The sequence below is a fragment of the Pogoniulus pusillus genome, chromosome 8 (assembly GCF_015220805.1).
Source record: "Pogoniulus pusillus isolate bPogPus1 chromosome 8, bPogPus1.pri, whole genome shotgun sequence".
NCBI classification, from domain to species: Eukaryota; Metazoa; Chordata; class Aves; order Piciformes; family Lybiidae; genus Pogoniulus; species Pogoniulus pusillus.
This window is the reverse complement of record NC_087271.1, coordinates 23,839,323-23,859,817: the sequence shown is the minus strand read 5'-3', so window position 1 is coordinate 23,859,817 and position 20,495 is coordinate 23,839,323. Positions and strand designations below refer to the sequence as shown.

Below are 20,495 nucleotides of genomic sequence, written 5' to 3'. Positions count from 1 at the left end.
AGAGGAGCTTGCCAGGAGTCACTGTCCTGTGAGGCCCATTGGGTTGAGTGGCTGCAAGTGCATCAGTGTCAGCACGCACAGTAGCTCAGAGAGTAAAGCAGGCACAGTGACAAAACCCAGGATCTCAGACCTCCTCAGCTACATCTGCAACTGTATAACATGCAGGGTCAGGGCTCACACAAGGGCTGTGACACTGTCCAAAGGGTGAAGCTGCAACAGCATAAAAACAAGGGTTTGTGTTGCACACCCTTAGCCAAGATGGCATCAAAGAAAAGCATAGGGAGCCAAATGTGCCCCACTCACATTCTGTATGTTAAGACATACCCAGAGCCATAAGACTGGGAGCATTTATAAAGTGGATCATTGTTTACTCTTGTCTTGATCTCCATGTAAAACCAGATGAAAAGGGGATGAAAATGACAGCAGAGCAGTGGAAGATAAAGGAAAAAATAAGCCAAAGGCAGAGAATGCTTTGTGCTATCCTCTGCCTCATAAGACCCTGCAGCAGCACAAATTCCATCTTTATTCTGGTTGCTATCATAAACATCTTTCTCCTGTAATCCCTTAGAGCATGGGTTGATGCCGTGGGGAGAAGGACCCTCCTTCATTCCCACTGCAGTCACAAGAATGTACTGATGTGGGTCAGCTTCCACTGCTGCCCCGTTTGAGGATATCTGGCAGATTTTACCTTCCACTTCAGTCAAGGCAATGAGCTCAAAAGTTGGCAACTCTTCAGCCAGACTGTCCCCTCCAAAATGACCAACTTACTTTCCATCTGGAGTGGGAAAAGTTCTCTTTGAGCTTTCTGTGTGAATCAGGTTTTTTTCTTATCAGAGGCCAGACTTCTTCTCCAACAGACACTTCAGCTTGGAGTGCATTACTGCCAAGCTCCCCCACACCCCACATCTCCCCCTCAAAAAGGTGTGTGTGCACATTCAGGCAACAGTGGTGGAAATACAGAGGCTACAGTGATATCCATCACTATGGAGAGTATCCCTCCCTCCTTATATTCTCAGGGGGCTGAAGAGAGACTTTCATTCTTAGCTCTGACAGTTCTTAGCGCTCAAAGGGTACACTGACATATTCAGCCAGCATTTTAGGAACATCATTTGAAGCTATACCAGTAGCACCAGCAATATGCACAGCTAAGCATGCTACCCACTTAGCTGTAGAGAGAGGGATCAAGCTGCCATCCTTCTGCACCACCTTACTGCAGCAGTACAGCCAAAATATTTAACAGAACCCAGATGAGTCTCCTTTCTAGAGGTGTGATGGCACAGAGAAATAATGACAGTGCTCAGCAAACACAAATTGCACTGAGACAGCTACAGACACCCCCTACACAGCGGCAGCCTACACATATGCAGACACACACACACGCATGCACGTTTCAGCTACCAGGAGGAGCACACGACTTTTTTTTTCGCTGGGAAACTCTGGCAGGGCCAGAGAGAGCCTCGGTGTCTGGAAAGGGAGGACACGTACCTGGGCTGCAGTAGGAAGCCGAGGAAGGCCGGGTGCTCGGGGTGTCCCCTTCACCTTTCAGTCGGGGGTGCCAGAGCCGCGGCTGGTCCAAGCAGAGCCGGTGCTGGAAGCCCAGCTGTGCGCTGGGAGGAGACCCTCACATGCTTCCTCCCCTCTCTTCAGCGAGCTCCGGAAACTTTGCTGGGGTGCCGGGCGAGCCCCGGGCGAGCCCCGGGAGACCTCAGTAGGCTCTATGCGAGAGTGGCCACCTTCTTTTCACTTTCCTCCTTTCCCTCGGAGGATGACATCCTCTTAGGCAGAAGAAGGTTGAGACGCAGCATTGTTGCCCCGCTGCATCCTTTCCTCCTCCCGCCCGCGATCCCCAGCCAGGCTTAGCCCGGCTGTCCCCTCTGTCCGGCGAGCTCTCGCCCTCTCTCCGCGCCTTCTTCTTCTTCCTTTTCTACTTCAGGGCTGCAGCCCCCGCCCCTTTCAGCCGACTGAGGTGCCGGGACTAGAATAGACCCTTTTTTCGCCCGGGGAGAGGAAAAATCCCCCAACGCGGCTCCACCAAGGGGCAGCCTCAGCGTCGCTCCGGGCTCCTCCGCTCCCCCGGAGCCGAGAACAAAGCAGGGGGAGAGGAGGGGAAGGGCAGCGCCAGATGCCAGGGAAGAAGCTGCAGGCTCTCAGCTGGCTGCAGAGGCAAAGATCGTCGGCGCAAGGGGTCTGAAAGGCTCGTTACGAATGAATACCCAAGGGTGACGTGCGAGTACCTTTGGATGCCGGAGGGATGCAGGAGTGACCCCTTGGCGGGTAGGAGGCAGTCAAGAGTGCTGAGGCAGGACCTCCCAGTGGTGGGAACGTGCTGCGTGTGGGAGCTGGGGAAATCCAAGGAAACCGTCCTCAGTCAGATGCAAAACTCATCTTTCAGCGTGCCACTCAGGTGCACTGAAAGGTGCTGGTTCTGAAAACACACCTGATGCAAAACCCTGTTGCAAGCATAGCCAAGGTCTTCGCTCCCATATCGAGCCAGTCACACTGTCCGTTTCCAGAGTTGGTGACCACAGGAAACAAGGCAAGCTGCAAGTCGTGCACTGGATGGAGCATAAGGTAATCCTTCTGCAGCCTCAGTGGTGCTGACACTCACATGCCTTCATCTGCTCTCCATGCCCACACTGCTGTAACCAGCCTGGAGACTGCCAGTGACAGCTGAACAGAGACTCTTCTCCAGCTTATTGCAGAAGAATTCTATATAAATCAGGGTGGAGCTGACAGAACATAAATCATGCTCCACTCCTTCTCAATGGTTGCTTTCACACTCTCAAGGAAAAAAGAGAAAGGTAACAGGAATAGTGAAACACATAGGTCAAAGAAGAGAAATCATTCAAGAAGAATGAGCACTTCTCTCTATTCTTCAGGCACTACTCCAGCCTGAATATTCTTAATACAGCATCCTCTACTGCATCATGTTGCACTTCACCTTACAGGTCAGCCTAGAAATTCAGGCAAAACCAAAGCTTTGCAGAAAGAGGTTCAGGCTTTGCTAAAGGGGATAGCTGTTTCCTCCTTAGCTTGGGTAATGCTAACAGCACACTGCCCAGCTTGAACAAGAGGGGTGGAGGAGGCTATCAGAAAAGCAGTGCTGATCAGGTATGTTAGCTGCCTGGGCTTCTAGAAAGAAATAACTGGGAAAAATAATTTCAAACCTTTCCGATTGCTGGCCCTGTAACACGAGGTTCTAAAAGTCTCAGTGTACTCATCTTTGCCAGAAAAGTGATGGGAGAGTGCATGATGGAAGATTTTCTGGAGAAAATGTCCACATGGTACATATCATAGAATCATAGACCAGTTTAGGTTGGAGGGGACCTCAAAGATCATCTAGTTTCAACCCCCTGCCATAGGCAGAGATACCTTCCACTAGAACAGGTTGCTCAAGGTCTCATCCAACCTGGCCTTGAAGACCTCCAGGGAGGGAGCATCCACAACCTCCCTGGGCAACCTGTGCCAGTGTTTCATCACCCTCACTGGAAAGAAATATGAGAGTGACAATTCCACAGGTGACAAATTTGACATTTAATGTTTGTTTGCTGAACTCCTTGATATTGCTCCATAAGTCAATCAAAACAGTCCTATGAGCCACGTTTATTTAGGAATGGTGGCTGTCAGAGGGAAGGATACCACCAGGGCCATCGATCCAAGTTCCCTGGTATCACGCTGTATAATAGCATTCATGAAGTGCTGAAGCTCCAAAGGGGGCCAATTAATACCAAACAAACCATGAGCTGCTCCCTAATTGCACAAGGCAGCGAAGAAGGCGGCTGTGCTGGCTTCAGGTTGGTTGTTGCATGACTCTCCATCACACTTCCTGCTTAATGGTTCATAAACCCAATGAAAGAAAGGCTTCACTGAAATATTACATATTTAGGGCTCTACTGAAGCAGCAATTCTGAGTTGCACGTATGTGGTCCTGACAACCTGGCAGACTGCATTCACATGATTGAAACAACTCTAACTCAAGAACTAAAATTAAAGGCTAGATGTCCCAGGGGTACGAATCAGAGCAGATTCATTGCCTTGCACAGCTTTGACAGCTCACAAGCATTCATGATTTGCCAAGGGTTGTTTTTTTTTGCCAGAATGATGGTTCCTAATTTCAAACTTGCCAGAAACTGGGAAGCTTTTAATTCTTTAGAGGCAAGATCCTAACCTTCAGCAGACTAGAAATTCCTCTGGGAGAAGCTGCTTGTTCCCAGCTTCCACTGATTTTGGAAATCAGTTTAAGTCAGAAATTTCTGAATGAAAGGCAAAATTCCCTTTCTGACTTCTTGCATTGTCAGGCCCTGACTTTGTTTTATATTATTAAGAAATCTAGGTCAAGCTTTCTTGTAGCCATAAAGATTAGGCTTCAGTGTCACCACCTCGTGATCTGGAGCAGGTCAGGATGGTGACTGTCACATATGAAGCCCTTAGATATTATTTCAGGTTTATGGGGTTTCCCTCTGCAAGAATAACTGGGAAATGGTGAGAGTGGTAAGGTAACCACTGTGGAACCTTTCACAGAGGTTTCAAAGGAAATGTCCCCCTGCAGATTGCCACAAGCTCTCCAGAGCTGGCACCTCTCTGTGCATTTACGTGTTAATGACTCTTCAGGGAAGGAAACTCCAGACTGTATCTGTTGTTGCTCCAAACCAATCCTAAATGCCTCCATGTCTGTCTGAAAGTTAATACTACAGCAGTAGCCAGCTCTGTCTCACAGTTCTGCGCTCCACAACATCTCTGGCAACTCAGAAGGCAGCAAAGCCAATCTCTGGAGCAATGCTTACCCCTCTTTAACATCAAGTATAAAAAGAAGAAGGCTATAGACAGCTAAGAAATTACCATGCAGGAGGTTTAAATCCACAAAAGAGACAACTCTTTGGACAGTGTGTAACTAAAATCACAGGGCTGCCATGAAGAACAGCAGTATTTATGTGCTCAGACCCAGAACACAGGCACAACTGGACCCATCAAACACAATAGCTGCAGCTTCTGGGTTGCAATGTCTCTGCTTCCTGACCTTTGGGAATGGACTGAGAGGGAAAGCTTGCTCTAGGTTTGCCACAGTCCTCTGCTATTGACAACTGTTAAGGCAGAGTGATGGTTAAAGTAGATTTTTTCACCTGGTCCTACATGACTGATGTCATGTCAAGGATGAAGTCTTTGTTGTTTCTGAATGTAGACCAAAACTGGCTCTTCTGATCAGAAAAACTTGGCAGCCACAGTTCGTGCCCGATCTCCCTCAGGACAACTGCAATGTCCAATGCACTCACTGCATCTTGACAGGCACAGTTCCTATTTTCACTCTGCTCTTCCCAAGAGCTCTCTCATCATGCACTACACTGTCTTCATGACTTAAACCATCTGGGCCAGCTGTTCCCAGATTTTTTAACAGATGTTCTGATCTTTGTGCCTGGCCATACACCAGCATCTTCAGAGCAGAGGTCAATTAACCCCAAATTAACCATTTTAGCTGAAGACTGTAGGCAGAATATCTGTACTTCCTCATGAGACTACATCTCCTCAGGGTGCCTGCAGCTTCTCCTCATGTGCCTGTAGAGCACTCAGCCCAACTGAACTCCCTGAGCTACTTCATTCAAAGAGCTGTGACCTACACGGACCTAAATTCTCCTGCATGCTCCACTCATGCCAAGACTCACACATACAGTCACGAGGAAGCTGAGATCAGAGCAGGACACTACTGGGAGCTAGACTGAGAAAGGTATAAAGAACTGTCTTCATGACACACTGGGATTTGGGGACTGGACAGAACAGGCATCTCAGATGGGTAGTCAGTGGGTACCATCAGCTTGACTTCCAGCACTTACATTAAGGCTTTGCCTCTACCCCTTGATCAGACCATCTACTTCAACGTTTGGGTTTTGGGGTTTCTGCTTCTTTGTTTGATTGTTTTAATAATCTAGATGTAATTCCCTCCCTTTACACAAACAAACAAATAAGAAGGCTTCCAGATCTTCACAGAAGTTTCTCCTTCCTGTGACACCCTTTGAGAATATTGAGCTGGAGAAAGTTATCTGTGCAAGTGGCTGCCCTGTTACTCAAACAGTGCAGGATTTCTTGTATGAAGCCTTCTCAAACAGGAGGAAATCAGCAGGTCAAATATCAGCAAGGGGCAAATATTTTTAATTACCTAACAGGGAGGTCTGTATCTCCTGGGTTTAATTCTCAAAGGTTCCCACTGGCATACTCATTAGCAGGCAGTTTCACTGGAAGACAGGTCTCAAGTTGCTAGAAGGCAAACGTGCAGTTTGAGCTCCTCTGCTACATCATTGTCCTCTCTGATAGCCAGACCAGACCAAAGGATAGTTGATCTGGAAGAGAAAAAAAACATATCATCTGACCATCAGCAATCCTACCTCATGCTTTCAAACACAGGTCATCAGAGACCTCTATTACACCCTCTTCTTTAGAAGAAGTCCTGGTAGTGATGGTCATTAAAGAGCTGTTGGCTCCTCGTAAACTGAAATAAGCTACTTTACGCTGTACGTGTAACATACACTATGTGTTACACAGTACATATTATAATAGTTATTTTTATCTTCCCCTTCTTCTCAAGGAAGAATACACAGATGCTTCTGATCTACATTCGAGCTGTCAAGATCATCAACAGCCTTAATGGGGCAGAAGTCCTGATAGCAAGGTTCTGGTCACAGGATTGCAGGATGTTAGGGCTTGGAAGAGACCCAAAGAGATCACTGAGCCCAAGCCCTCTGCCAGAGCAGGACCATACAATCTAGCTCAGGTCACACAGGAATGCAGCCAGACAGGTCTTGAAAGTCCTCGGAGAAGGAGACTCTGCAACCTTCCTGGGGAGCCTGCTCCAGTGCTCTGGAACCTTTCCAGTCAATAAGTTCCCCCTTGTGTTGAGGTGGAACCTCCTGTGCTGCAGCTTGCATCCATTGCTGCTTGTCCTGATCCAGTAAAGCACTTAAATACCTGCTTTTGTTTAGGTGCTGACCTACTGACTTCAGTGGCACTACTTACAAGCCTTAAGGCAAGCATGGTAAATACCTTCACTAGATAAAGCCAAAGTTACTGCAGAAGAACCAGGGACGTGCACAGGAACTGGACCAGGCCCTACACATGAAACAACACATGGAGTTGCCCTTCCAAGAGCATTTATACTTTGTTTTGGTTGGGAGTATGTCTTAGGTAAATGTAAGGATGTCTCTGAGGATGGGATAAATGGATGGCATTGTAAACTAGCAGTGGTGAACTGGACTTCTGACTGAATAGAAACTAAAATGATGGAATCTGAAAGGAAACTATATCAAATGCCATGTCCTCTGGAACCAGTTCTGGTGGTTAAGCCCAAAACACATGAAAGAGGACAGCCATCTGTGCCACCTTCTGACACCAGGTAACCTACCACATCAGTTTAGGCTTAGGAACCAAATCCACCAAAAGGCTCACTCGCCTGCCCACAGTGTCACTCTGTCCATCCAGCCACTCAAGTATCTCTTGAGGAAGGTATTAGTGCCCAGACTGCAAGCATGCTTCAGGTGCCTCAGGTGCATTTCACTCATCTCCGTGGAGAAAAGCACCCACATGGTGATTTAGATCATCAAAATCTGCTTTCCAGTGGAGGCAGACTAAATTAGTGCATTAGAGCTTTTCACATCTTGATCATTTCAGTTTTCAATGGTTTTCCCATTCAACCTGTCCCTGGACATGGAGACCAACTCCCATTTGGAATAGGTCTGGCACTGCGTTGGGAGCCAGCAAGAAGAAACTTAATTTGTGCCTGTTACAGCCACCTGATGGTCAACTTGTAGCATGCAAGGCCACAAGAGTTACCAATTACCATCAGCACCAATCAAATTACTCTAGGCAGTTTGCATTCCTGGAAAATCAAGGTTTGAGGGGTGTCAGACTCAACATTATCAACAGATGGTGTCCATGGTTGAAGAGGAGACATCCTTGCCACTGCTTAGGGATATGATGCTCTTGATTCTCACTCAACAGTCCTCACCCGAGGGCTCAGATTCTTCATGATGACAGAGTCTACAAGGACAATTAATACCTTGAAATGCAGGCAGTGCTGATAAGTAATGTCAGGGTGACGTAGTTCATGTCCATTCAAAATATCTAAGACTTTGGATATGAGGTTGATCTCTTGAAAGGTTCTGTGGCTTGCAAAAACACTTGGGCTTTCATTGGCCCAATGTGAAGTACAACAGAAGAATACCTCACAAGGTGAGTCCTTAACTCTACAGAGTATCAAAATAAGCAAGACAAGTGAAAATAAATGATCATAATTAGAATCCCTTATCTGTCCTTGTGTGAAGGTTTGGAAACCTTTTCAATGGGTATTCTATCTCCTCAGTTACAGAGCAAATTGAAAAATCAGACTGTTTGAATCCTCCTGTGGTTTAGCCATATCCCACCTAACTTCATAAAAGTTGTTACAGTGCCTTCAGTGAGCTGTGAACAAGGTCTGTAGGATGTTGCCTTCTGAATATTTACCCTCTGGTGGAGAGCAGATGTCTGTGGCCTCCATATGGGATATCAAGTTATAACATGGCAAAGCACAGATCATTAATCACATCCTTTAACAAAGTGACTATAAGGTCATCACGTCAAACATTGCCTAGCATCATTGTGCTTGCACAAGACTTCTTTTACGCAAAGCCTGGCCAAACATCTGTTTAAAGCACTTGACTCCAACTCATCAGCTCTGCAGCAAAGCCTCTGTCCTATTACACTTAATCTTTCTGCCTCTCATTTCCTATACCGCTCTCCCAATGTCACCACCAAACACAACAAACAGGCTCTTTTCTCCCTCAAATATCTGCTGTTAGGAAGAATTCAGTGTCCAGATCCCACAGACCACAAGTGCTGTGTTTGTCTGTGGCAGACGTAGACACACACACCCCACACCAGACCCCTTAACTGCCCACTGGTCTACAGCCAGAAAGTGCTTCTCATAGGCTTGAGGTTAGCTGCATGTGGGAGACATCTCTTTACCTTCAAAAGCAGGATTTAGAGGAGAAGAAAAAGGTCTCATGATAATTACATGCCATGAAAACTACGGCAGCTCACACAGAATTAATTTGGCAGGCTTTGGAAAAAGATCCTCAGCAAAAATCAGTAGCGTGGTCACACAACCCTTGCAGAGGTTTGTTTACAGTAACTGGAGAGAGAGGTAAAGAACACCAAATCAAACAAGTTCTGTCTCCTGCAAAGAGTAGTTGCTAGTGTTTGCCCTCAGACATTTGAATCTCCTCTTTTTAAGCAACTGGCACAGAACAAGGCTTCCTAATTCACCATGCAATTTGCAGACTGATGGGACCCATAAAGCAGCACGTTAGGAAAAGTATCTCTCTGCTGCAGCACACTCTTTCAGAGACATGCCAACAGGTGTTGGTGTGGCTGTGGTCAGAGCAGTATGATCTAGACCACGGAATCACAGGAACATCCAGGTTGGAAAAGTCCCTCAGGATCATCAAGTCCAACCTAGAACCCTACTCTGCAAGATTCACCTTAAACCACAGCCCTAAGCACCACATTCAAACCACCCTTAAACACATCCAGGGTGGGTGACTTCACCACCTCCCTGGGCAACTCCTGCCAGTGCCTGACCACTCTCCATGAAAAACCTTTTCCTAATGTCTAATCTAAACCTCCCCAGCCTCAGCTTGAGGCCATTCCCCCTTGTTCTGTCTCCAACTACTGGTGAGTAGAGCCCAGCAGCAGACCCTCCACAATATTCCTTCAGGTAGTTGTGGACAGCAATGAGGTCTCCCCTCAGCCTCCTCTTCCTCAAACTAACCATCCCTTAGTCATTCCTCATAAGATTTATTCTCTAGGTCCTTCCCCAGATTTGTTGCCCTCCTCTGGACCCACTCCAGCGCCTCCACATCTCTCTTATATTGTGGTGCTCAAAACTGAACACAATTCTCAAGATGCGGCCTCACCAGAGCTGAGTCCAAGGGGACAATCACCTCCCTACTCCTGCTGGCCACAGCATGGCCCTCTTGGCCACCTGGGCACACTGCTGGCTCATACTTAGCTGCCTGTCTATTACAACCCCCAGATCCCTTTCTGCCAGGCAGCTGTCCAGTCACACTGCCCCAAGCCTATAGCTTTGTCTGGGTAGATGAGCACTACCAGCCTGTAACTGCCAGCAGACACAAGATTCCCACTGGAATCTGGAAGAAAAGTTTTCACAATGAGAACAGTTAGGCATTGGAAGAGCCCCCTGAGAGAAGCAGTGCATTCTGTACACTGGGCATTTGTAAAACTCAGCTTGACAGGGTGCTGGATCACCTCATTTCAGCTACACTATCACCTGGAAAGGCTGGACCAGATGATCCTTGGGATCCCTTCCAACCTGGTATTCAGTGAGAAAGTTTTTGTGCTAGTTTGAAGCTATCTAGAACGTTTTGGTGAGAAGAGTTAGATTACAGGCTGTGAAAAAGAAAATAGTGATGTCTACTTCACTCATAGGCTTGCTGAGATGGGTAAGAACAAGAAAACAAACAGATAACACAGTCTCTGTCTAGGCTTTGGGCTGAACTTCTCTCTCTAACCTAACCTGCCATCTTTGTGACTAATCCACCTGCTTCCTAACCCCCCTGGCTGACCCTTATTACCTTAAACATAAGGCAAGATATAGGGTAAGGTTGAGGGGTGGGAGGAAGGTGGAAGGGTGGTTGAGAGCCCCTCCTCAGGATTCAGGTTTCTTGGAGGGGAGTTGTGTTTCTGTATTACCTTTTAACTTGTATATTTCTGTCTATATTGCAAATATCTGCTTGTATATTGTGCTAAGCTGTACATATAAAGCTTCATTCAATTTCCAGAGCCACTGAGTCTAGTCTGGGTGTGATGGTTTGGGTGTTATCTCCCCTCCCCCCCACTTTGGAAATCACCCAGACTAGACTCAGCCAGCTCTGGAAATCTGAATGAAGCTTATATTTACAGCTTAGCACAATATACAAGCAGATGTTTACAGTATATACAGTTATAGACAGAAAAATACAAGGTAAAAGGTAATACAGAAACACAACTTCCCTCCTAGAAACCTGAGTCCCCAGGAGGGGCTCCCAACTGCTCTTCCACCTTCTCCCACCCCTCTCAACCTTACCTCAGTCCCAAGGAAGAATGGAGGTTCAGCCAGGGGGTTAGGAAGCAAAGTGGATTAATCAGAGAGACATCAGAGAGGCTAGAGAGAGAGATGCAGCTCAGGCAATGCCCCAAGAAGTAGTGCCTTATCTATGTTTGGATTCTTGTTCTTATACCTCTCAGCAAGCCCATGAGTGAAGTAGACATCACCACTGTTTCCTTTTCACAGCCTGTAATCTAGTTCTTCTCACCAAAACATTCTAGCTAGCTTCAAACTAGCACACTGGGTGATTTTCCAAAGTGTGGGGGGACAGAGAACACCCAAACCATCACAGCTTTACTTGTCTACTACATCTGAGTGGACAACTGATGGGGCAGGACAGGAGCTGCAGAGAGGTGCCTTTCTGTGGACGGTCACCGAAGTTGTACTGTGTCCCTTTCCCCAAGCCACATGCAGGTTGTGCAAGTACTGGGAAAAGCTGCCTTGACCATTGGTGAGACTTTGCTAACTCTTCCAACCAGCAGACTGATTAAGACCGTATAAAATTGAGCATGGGGCTGTCATTTCTCATTGCTAGCAGAGCAATGTGAAAATCTGATTAAATCTCATATGTTCTTCAGCAAGACTTGCAGAACTGAGAATTCATAGTGTCATTAGAAGCAGATGTTCCTTTACAGGAGCACTTTTCCAGTACCATTGGAAAGTGGTCACTGGTAAGTGATCAAAGCCAGACATCTCTTCCCTCATCACCTTCTAATGTGTTGGTTGTAGGATTCACTCACATCTCACCCCTATCACAGAGAACAGAGACCAGAGGTGCCAGGTGCTACATAGACACATGGATGCAAGGGATTTGAACCAGCAGTGTGCCCAGGACGCCAGGAAAGTCAATGGCATCCTGCCTTATGTCAGGAATATTGTGGCCAGCAGGACAAGGGAGGTTGTTCTGCCCCTGGACTCAGCACTGGTCAGACCACACCTTGAGTGCTGTGTCCAGTTCTGGACAGTTCAAGAGAGATGTTGAGGTATTGGAATGTGTCCAGAAAAGAGTGACGAAGCTGGTGGGAGGCCTGGAACACAGCCCTGTGAGGAGAGGCTGAGGGAGCTGGGGATGTGTAGCCTGGAGAAGAGGAGGCTCAGGGCTGACCTCATTGCTGTCTACAACTACCTGAAGTGAGGTTGTAGGCAGGTGGGTGTCAGTTTCTTCTCCCAGGTAACCAGCAATAGAACAAGGGGACACAGTCTCAAGTTGTGCCAGGGTAGGCATAGGCTGGATGTTAGGAGAAAGTTCTTGACAGAGAGAGTGATTGGCATTGGAATGGGCTGCCCAGGGAGGTGGTGGAGTCACTGTCCCTGGAGGTGTTCAAGAAAAGCCTGGATGAGGCACTTAGTGCCATGGTCTAGTTGATTGGCTAGGGCTGGGTCTGGGGGATAGGTTGGACTGGATGACCTTGGAGGTCTCTCCCAACCTGATTGATTCTATGATTCTGTGATTTCTGTCTCAAAGAGAATGTGGGAATGGTAATACACACATTTGGCATAGTGAGAAACTGAAGCATAGCGTTTATCTCAAGATGAAATCCATCCCAAGACCACAGTCCTCACCTGCCTCCTCCGAGCTGGGTGGCATTGGCGAGAGACTGTGAGCATCCCACCCCACTGCCCTGGGACTGGCAGCTATCAATCAGCACCCAGTCTCTCCAAGATCTGCAGAAAACAAGGCCTTCACTGTTACTCTCACTGAACTATTTCTTAACAGAAAGTAAGGACACTTAACCTGCCTGCTGAGGAATCATGGTTTGCTTCTTCCTTAGGCAACAGCAGCAGTACTCAACATTATTCACCACTATTTTAAGCAAATATCAGGGAAAAAAATAGACTGTGTATCCAACATCCTGAAAATTAAACTGAGCAATAAACAAAGCAGCAGCTCAGGCTGAAGGTAAGAAACAGACTGAGAGAGAAAGCCTGGCCAGGGCTGATTTGACTGGGGGAGGTGGTTACTGACACAATGAACTGCTGGGGAAAGATTCTGCAGGACCTAATGAAGCCAGGGCTGGATTTGCAACCATTTTCTCCTGCCCAGCAAGTGAGAGACTGCTCCAAAAATACTGCAGTGTGTTTGGATATAGGATGAATTCACCAGCTGTCTTCTGAAAAGCCTGGGATGCTGCAAACGTGATTAAGGAACAAAAGAAAAATAAGCAAACCCAACAAGTAGAAAGACCTTGGATGCTTCTGCAACAGGAGAAAAGGAGTGAAACTACCTCCTCTAGGCACAAGATCTCTCCTCGTTTTTCCCATGTGCTTTTTGATTGATCAGCAATGTCTTTAAAAAAGAAGAGGCAATTACCCAGGGGCATGGAGGAATTACCCAAATTTCTGCTCAGATGAGGGCTGACCTTTCCCTGCCTCCTCAGAGAAAGGGATGGAGATCAGAGCTTGTGCTTAGGGCTCCTTTGCAGTACTGACCTGCTGTTAATTACACTTCCTGGCCGTGCAGTCCCTGCCCAGCCAGCACAGCATTTAATTCCTCTAAAGAAACCCAGGCTGTTGCTGGATTCTGAGTGGATTTGGTTTTCTTAGCTCTTCTCAGATTCTAGGAAAGAGGTTCACAAGTGATGAGCCCATGAAGTAACCTCTCACCAGCTCAGCTGCAGACTATGCACACTCCCATCCCCTTCCAATTATGCACTGCACTGAGTTAGCAGCACCACGCAGTAATTTTATTGTGTAGATGGGAGCAGGCAGGGAGCTCTGGAGATTCAGCTAATGAGGGGCACCTCATTAAGTACCTCGGGGAGAGCTTTCAGCTAATGTGTTTTCCTTTGTGCTCAAGAAGGGCCTGAAGCATTCACACCAAATGCTGGAAGGAGACTGCTCCCAGCAGTTAACTCATTAAGTGCAGTAGCACAACGACTTGTCATATCTGCTCTCCAAACAATCATGTGTGGTCCTTACTGCTCCTTTGGCAAGTTTTCTAGCCAGCACCTTGGCATCATCTTTTCTCCACTGAAATTATATGGGCTACTTCTTGTAAGTGCCCCCAGCCTACTCCCTCTGCCACATGAGTTTTCAGATTGCCTACAAAAGAAGCTGGCATTTGCTCTGGCAGGGAAGCAGCTCACAGCTTCTCCAGGGGCTTCCACCCTTCTTATGAGCTCTACCTTACCAACGGCTTCACATATTCTCTGTCTCCAGGCTTTTACCATCAGCTCACCGCCAGGGAAGCTGATCTGTTATCCCTGTTATGCCCTGTTCCTGGTGTCCCCAGGCACCGAGGGATTGCAGTGCTCACCACGTTTAACCCTGGTTTATAAAATTGGAGGCAAATTCTCCCCTCATCCCTGTCTCACGTGGGAGAAATCATCTGTTGACTCCTCTGTGCTTTCAAATGGGTGCAATTTGATGCTGAGAGGACTAAAAGTGCACTTTTATTTTCCCTGTGAGGTTTTCTTCTGGCTGATGGGGCCCATACAGCACCTACTCATCTCAGTGGGGAACATGCTTCACAGGAAGAACAAGAAGCCAAAATACAAAGTACGTGCGTTTCTCATGCAGCTCTGGCTGCAGCTGCACCTTGTTCCTGAGTCAGTAACGTGGTGATCTCTGCTTCCACAGACTACATCAGTTCTTCATTTAAAGTAATTTATACCTTTGACCCACTCAGGCATATCCATAAGACTCCACCTGGAGTACTGTGTACAGTTCTGGAGCCCCCAACACAAGAAAGACATGAAACTATTGGAGCAAGTCCAGAGGAAGCCATGAAGATGCTCAGAGGGCTGCAGCAGTTCTGATATGAGGACAGGCTGAGAGAGTTGGGGGTCTTCAGCCTGGAGAAGAGAAGGCTTCAAGGAGACCTTATAGTGGCCTTCCAGTACCTGAAGGGGGCCTACAGGAGAGCTGGGGAGGGATTTATACAAGGTCTTGTAATGACAGGACGAGCAGTATTGAGTTTAAACTGGCAGGGGGGAGATTCAGACTAGATGTTAGGAAGAAATTCTTTCCAGTGAGGGTGGTGAGACACTGGCACAGGTTGCCCAGGGAGGTTGTGGCTGCTCCATTCTATGATTCTATAATTCTATGATTTAGGGCCACGAAAATGATCAGAAGGTTGGAGTACCTCTGCTGTCAGGACAAGCTGAGGGAGCAGGGGGTGTTGGGTCTGGAGAAGAGAAGGCTCTCCAGCGGGGGAACCTAATTGCAACCTTCAGGTACCTGAAGGGGGCCTATGGGAAGGATGGAGAGAAGCTGTTTACAAAGGCCTGCAGTGACAGGATGAGGGGCAATGAGTTCAAGCTTGAGAAGAGCAGATTTAGGTGGGATGTTAGGAACAAGTTCTTTACTGTGAGGGTGGTGGAGCACTGGAACAGGTTGCCCAGGGAAATGGTTGAGGCTCCTTCCCTGGAGACATTGAAGGTGAGGCTTGACAGGGCTCTGGGTGACCTGGGCTAGTGGGGATGTCCCTGCTGACTGCAGGGGGAGGCAGACTAGATGACCTCTAGAGGTCCCTTCTGCCTCAGACCATTCCATGATCCTATGGTTTCCCAAGACTGAGACTTACAAGCCAGGCTGGACCAATGCTGGGAAATGTATGAGTATTACTTCAGGTGTAGCTATTTATCTGCCATAGCACAGCAACATTCTCGGTTCACTGCTCAGCTCAGACTGAGTGCCATCTTTCTGTCATTCTGGTACCTGGAGCAAAGGAGTAAACTGGACACACAGTACCAGAGAGAGATGATGACTGTCTCGTCTAACTTGCTCTTGTGCAGCCCCAGCGCAGACTTAACAGGGAGCCAAGGATCAGTACCCTGGCAGTCCACAGCTCCCTGCAGGCACACAACTGAGAAGCTCCCGGAGAGGCTCCTACAAGGTGCTTTGCAAACTCAAGCCCTCCCTGTGATTATCACACTCAGAGTTTGGTTTGTTTTCTCCCTGACCAGGAAGTTGTGCTCAGCTCGCTGCTGATCAGCAGATCACCCATAACAGGGATTCCTCTACCTGACAGGCACTGGGAACAGCTGTTGTGATTTGGGAGAAATTTAATGAAGTTCAGCAGGGGCAAGTGTACAGTTGTGCACTTGGGAAAGAGCAATCCCATGTATCAGTATAGGCTGGAGACTGACCTGCTGGAGAGCAGTGAAGGGGAAAAAGACTTGGGGGTCCTGGTGGATGGAAGGATGGCCATGAGCCAGCAGTGTGCTCTTGTGGCCAGGAAGGCCAATGCCATTCTGGGGTGTATTAGAAGGGCCCTGGTTAGTAGGTCGAGAGAGGTTCTCCTTCCCCTCTACTCTGTCCTGATGAGGCCTCATCTGGAGCACTGTGTCCAGTTCTGGGCACCCCAGCACAAGAAGGGCAGGGAGCTGCTTGAGAGGGTCTAGTGCAGAGCCACAAAGATGATGAAGGGAATGGAACATCTCTCTTACGAGGAGAGCCTGAGAGAGCTGGGGCTGTGCTGCTTGGAGAAGAGGAGACTGAGAGATGACCTCATCAATTGTTATAAATATGTAAAGGGTGATGCCAGGAGGCTGGAGCCAGGCTCTTCTCGGTGATGCCCAGGGACAGGACAAGGGCCAATGGAAGCTGAGGCATAGGAGGTTCCATGTGAACCTGAGGAAGATTTTTTTCTCTGTGAGGGTGACAGAGCACTGGAACAAGCTGCCCAGGGAGGTTGTGGAGTCTCCCTCTCTGGAGATATTCAAGAACCATCTGGATGTGTTCCAGAGTGATCTGCTCTAAGTGATCCTGCTTTGGCAGGTGGACTGGACCAGATGAACTTTTGAGGTGCCTTCCAGCCCCTGACATTCTATGATTCTATGATTTAGGAAATGAGGATATGTGGCCTTTTCTTTCTTGCCTCTGCCCTAACTCTTACCTGACACCCTTGGTATGACAGTCTCTCTGCACCATGCTCACCTTCTGCAAAACATGGTTAATTATACTTTGAGCACCTCAGGCACCCCAGCTCATCTGCTCAGCCATAAACTCTCCTGCTCTGCACCTTGCTCCCAGCCTCCAGCTATCCAAATGATCAGAGAAATAGCAATAGGAGCAGAGGGACCGAGTTGACAATGACCCAGTTTTACAGACGACATAAAGTTGACCCTAATACTCCTGGGTGGCAGAAGCATTTGTGTGAGGGTAGAATAGCAGAAGACTTGGCTGCAGTAGAAATAAAAGTGTAAAAAAAAACCCCAAACCATGCAATAAAATTTCCCCAGATAGCACTTGCCTGGCTGGCTACATCACGAGTAGCATGGTTGTTAGAAAGCATTAATAAAACCTGCAGTACACTCCAGGAGCATCCAGAGGAGACATTGAACAGGGATTTATGGGTTTGCTACAAAGTTTTACGTTCACAGTAATTCATCAGATTGACTCTGGGGTGAGCTGGAAGCTCTCCTTGTGCTCCAAAACAGGCAGCAGGAGAAAGCGTGGTGGAAAGAGGCATCTTTTGGGATGGTGGGAATTTTTGTGGGACTTAGCATTACACCAATAAGGTATTAAAGCATCCAAATAGGCTGCTGGTGCCTCCAAGGCAGAGGGAATTGCCACGTGGATTGCTGCAGAGACTCCACAGCCATTGATTCAGGTTTTGATCTAAACTTCATTTACCAGAGCAGTCAAATGGGCATTTGATTTTAGCTCTCCCAGCTGTACCCAGCTGGAAGGGCTAAGAGCCAGAGGCAGGATGGAGGAAGGACAAGAGCAGGACACTTCCTGGTGCAGGTAAGAGAAACAAGAGCAGAGCAGGGAGATGCACAAAGATGTACACACAAACAGCATCATCTAAGTCTCACTTCTGAAGGAAACCTGGCCAGGAAATAATTAAGACCTATTCAGATCCTATCCAGCTGGACCCTGCCACAGGCATGTGCATCTGCCCAGGCATTTCAGAGCACTGACTCTGCAGCACCACAATCACAGGTGTGTAGCAGTGAACAGCCAGGGTCATATTTACTATGCTGGGAATCTCAGAGATGTTGTTCCAAGCCTCCTCCACACTGTGCAGTGAGCAGGGGTCATACAGGTGCCAGCCCCTCCTGCCCCACAAGGCATCCAGCTGAGATCACTCTGCAGAAAGGTAGAAGAGAAAGTAAAGGTAAACGATGGAGAAGAATATCAACCTCCTATGGAGTCATCCAAGAATTAAGTACCCTGATATCTCAGAGAAAATGTGTCAGCAAGCACCTCTTCTGCTTGTTATCATTGCTCTTCTGTTTGCTTTTCATTTGCTCAACCTGTAGTTTGTTAAGTAGGCTGCCCAGTAGGTATCACCTCAGAGCTGACTGTTAGGCAGCTTCTGCATCTAGCCTGGAGTAAAGAGAAACACATATCAACAGTAAGACAGGGGAGACAGCCAGGAAAGCTGCTGATTCCACTAAGAAAATACTAGACATAAATTGTGTCCTTCTTCCACCCTGTAACACTTGGAGCTCCTTTCAACAACAGTGCTAAAACTCACAGTGCGATCAGAGCATGACACAAGTGTTACAGAGGGGTATTCTCAGCACCTACACCTATTTGGTGCAGGGAAGAAATTAATTGGGGCAAGATAATTTTGTATAAAAATATATATTTATTAATCTCAATATTCTGAACTGTTGCCACCCCCAACCACTGTATATTAATATTAATTGTTCTTTACACGGTTATGAAAACAATCTAGGATAAAATATGTACTTACTTTTTAACTAGCAAATATTCAAAGTATAAACAGAGAGAGGAGTTTTCCCCACAGCTTAATGCTGTTTGGGGTCTTTGTGCTGTTTGCCCAGCAGAGCAGGCTGAAACTCTTTCTGCCCTATGGCAGAGGCAACAGATATTTACAGAGGTATTATGATTTTACTCACAACTCTTATTAATTATTAATCACCCTCCGGGGCTATGTCACAGCCTGTGTCTAGTGTCCAGACTTCAGGGGATCTCTGCCCATGGACGTTGAGGCTGGAATCCTCCCGGCTTGAGAGCAAAGGGCAACAAAGCTGGTGAGGGGCCTGGAGCACAAATCCTATGAGGAGAGGTTGAGGGAGCTGGGTCTGTTTAGCCTGGAGAAGAGGAGGCTCAGGGGTGATCTTATTACTGTCTATAACTACCTGAAGGGACATTGTAGGCAGGTGGGGGGTGGCCTCTTCTCCCAGGTAACAAGCAATAGAACTAGGAGACACAGTCTCAAGTTGTGCCAGGGTAGGTATAGGCTGGATATTAGGAAGAAGTTCTTCACAGAGAGAGTGATTTCCCATTGGAATGGGCTGCCCAGGGAGGTGGTGGAGGCACCGTCCCTGGGGGTCTTCAAGAAAAGACTGGATGGGGCACTTAGTGCCATGGTCTAGTTGATTGGATAGGGCAGGGTGATAGGTTGGACTGGATGATCTTGGAGGTCTCTTCCAACCTGGTTGATTCTATGATGAATCTTCCCAGTTTCTGGGGAAATAGTTTTCTCTAGCCTTGTTCTCCTGGCGGGGGATGGAATCTCTGCCTTTGGTGCTGCTGGCTTTTTCTGGATGTCCTGTCCAGGAATTCTCGGCTGGTAGGATCTCAGGAGCAGGAGAATATCATGCTGTCTCTGGCACGGTTGTCACGGCTAGCAGGCCGTGTGTGCAGACAATCCAGAGTCTGCTCCCTGGTTATCTCAGCGGCAGTGGCGCTTACCAGGCAATGACAGGCAGCAGGCATGCAGGATGTGCGCGGCTGCTGGGAGACTGTGCTCCATAGGTAAAGGCAATGCAGGATCTGGTCCTGATAACACAGTGGTGTGCAGTTGTGCACAGCTGGCTGGAGACTGTAGGCTCTTCATACGTATATATATACAGGCAGGCTTGAATGAGCTCTGCAAGAAAGGTACGCAGACAGGTGAGCTGCAAGTGAGTCAGAGCATGAGGTCTGAGCCTCTGAGTGGCTGAGCGTCTGAGCTGCAAGTGAGGGTCAGAGCCTGAGCTGTGCAGGGGTCTGAGCTGAGCACGTTGTTTACCTGTGCACCCCTATTTATTGACTGTGGGCCGAGATTAATGGTCTCTTTGGCCACTAGAATGACCAATCAGGTTGGCAGTCAGCCAAACCTTACCATAATAGGCAAAAGCTGCTTGCCTGGGCTTTCCCAAATATGGGGATCACATGGGCTTACCCCAGGGAGACACAAGCTGGGTGTGTGGGGATTTACACAACCTGTTTACAGCCAGAGGTCCTGGCAGAAAACATGTCCATGCAGGAGAGGCATAAGCAAGCCTCTTTTCGGGTCTACAGGCCCTCCACGACAGCAAGCCAAACAAAACACCACAGTAATGATTCAGGGATGGAGAAGACATGTAGGACCTACTTAGGAACCCAGAAGGACCAACTCCCATCACAGAGTCCCAGTTATTTGAGGCAGGGAGCTATCTCCCTCCTCTAGGTTCACAATGCAGCA

At 47.8% G+C, this 20,495-nt stretch overlaps 1 protein-coding gene across 10 annotated transcripts in view; it reads right to left on the bottom strand.

Annotated features, from left to right (window-relative positions):
- TMEM275 (transmembrane protein 275) overlaps positions 1–20,495 on the bottom strand; it is a 29,373-nt gene that overhangs the window by 8,016 nt on the left and 862 nt on the right. The window contains exons 2-6 of one of the 10 annotated variants that reach the window (XM_064147612.1): positions 19,742–19,919; positions 18,943–19,051; positions 18,281–18,403; positions 18,051–18,163; positions 6,149–6,329 (exon numbers count right to left, since the gene is read on the bottom strand). The gene's annotated coding sequence lies outside the window, so the exon portion shown is untranslated. Of the gene's footprint in view, positions 1–1,485; positions 2,012–6,148; positions 6,330–13,555; positions 13,576–18,050; positions 18,164–18,246; positions 18,404–18,942; positions 19,052–19,481; positions 19,674–19,741; positions 19,920–20,495 lie in introns of those variants that run through there. The other 9 variants (XM_064147613.1, XM_064147615.1, XM_064147614.1 and 6 more) reach the window with 9 other exon arrangements.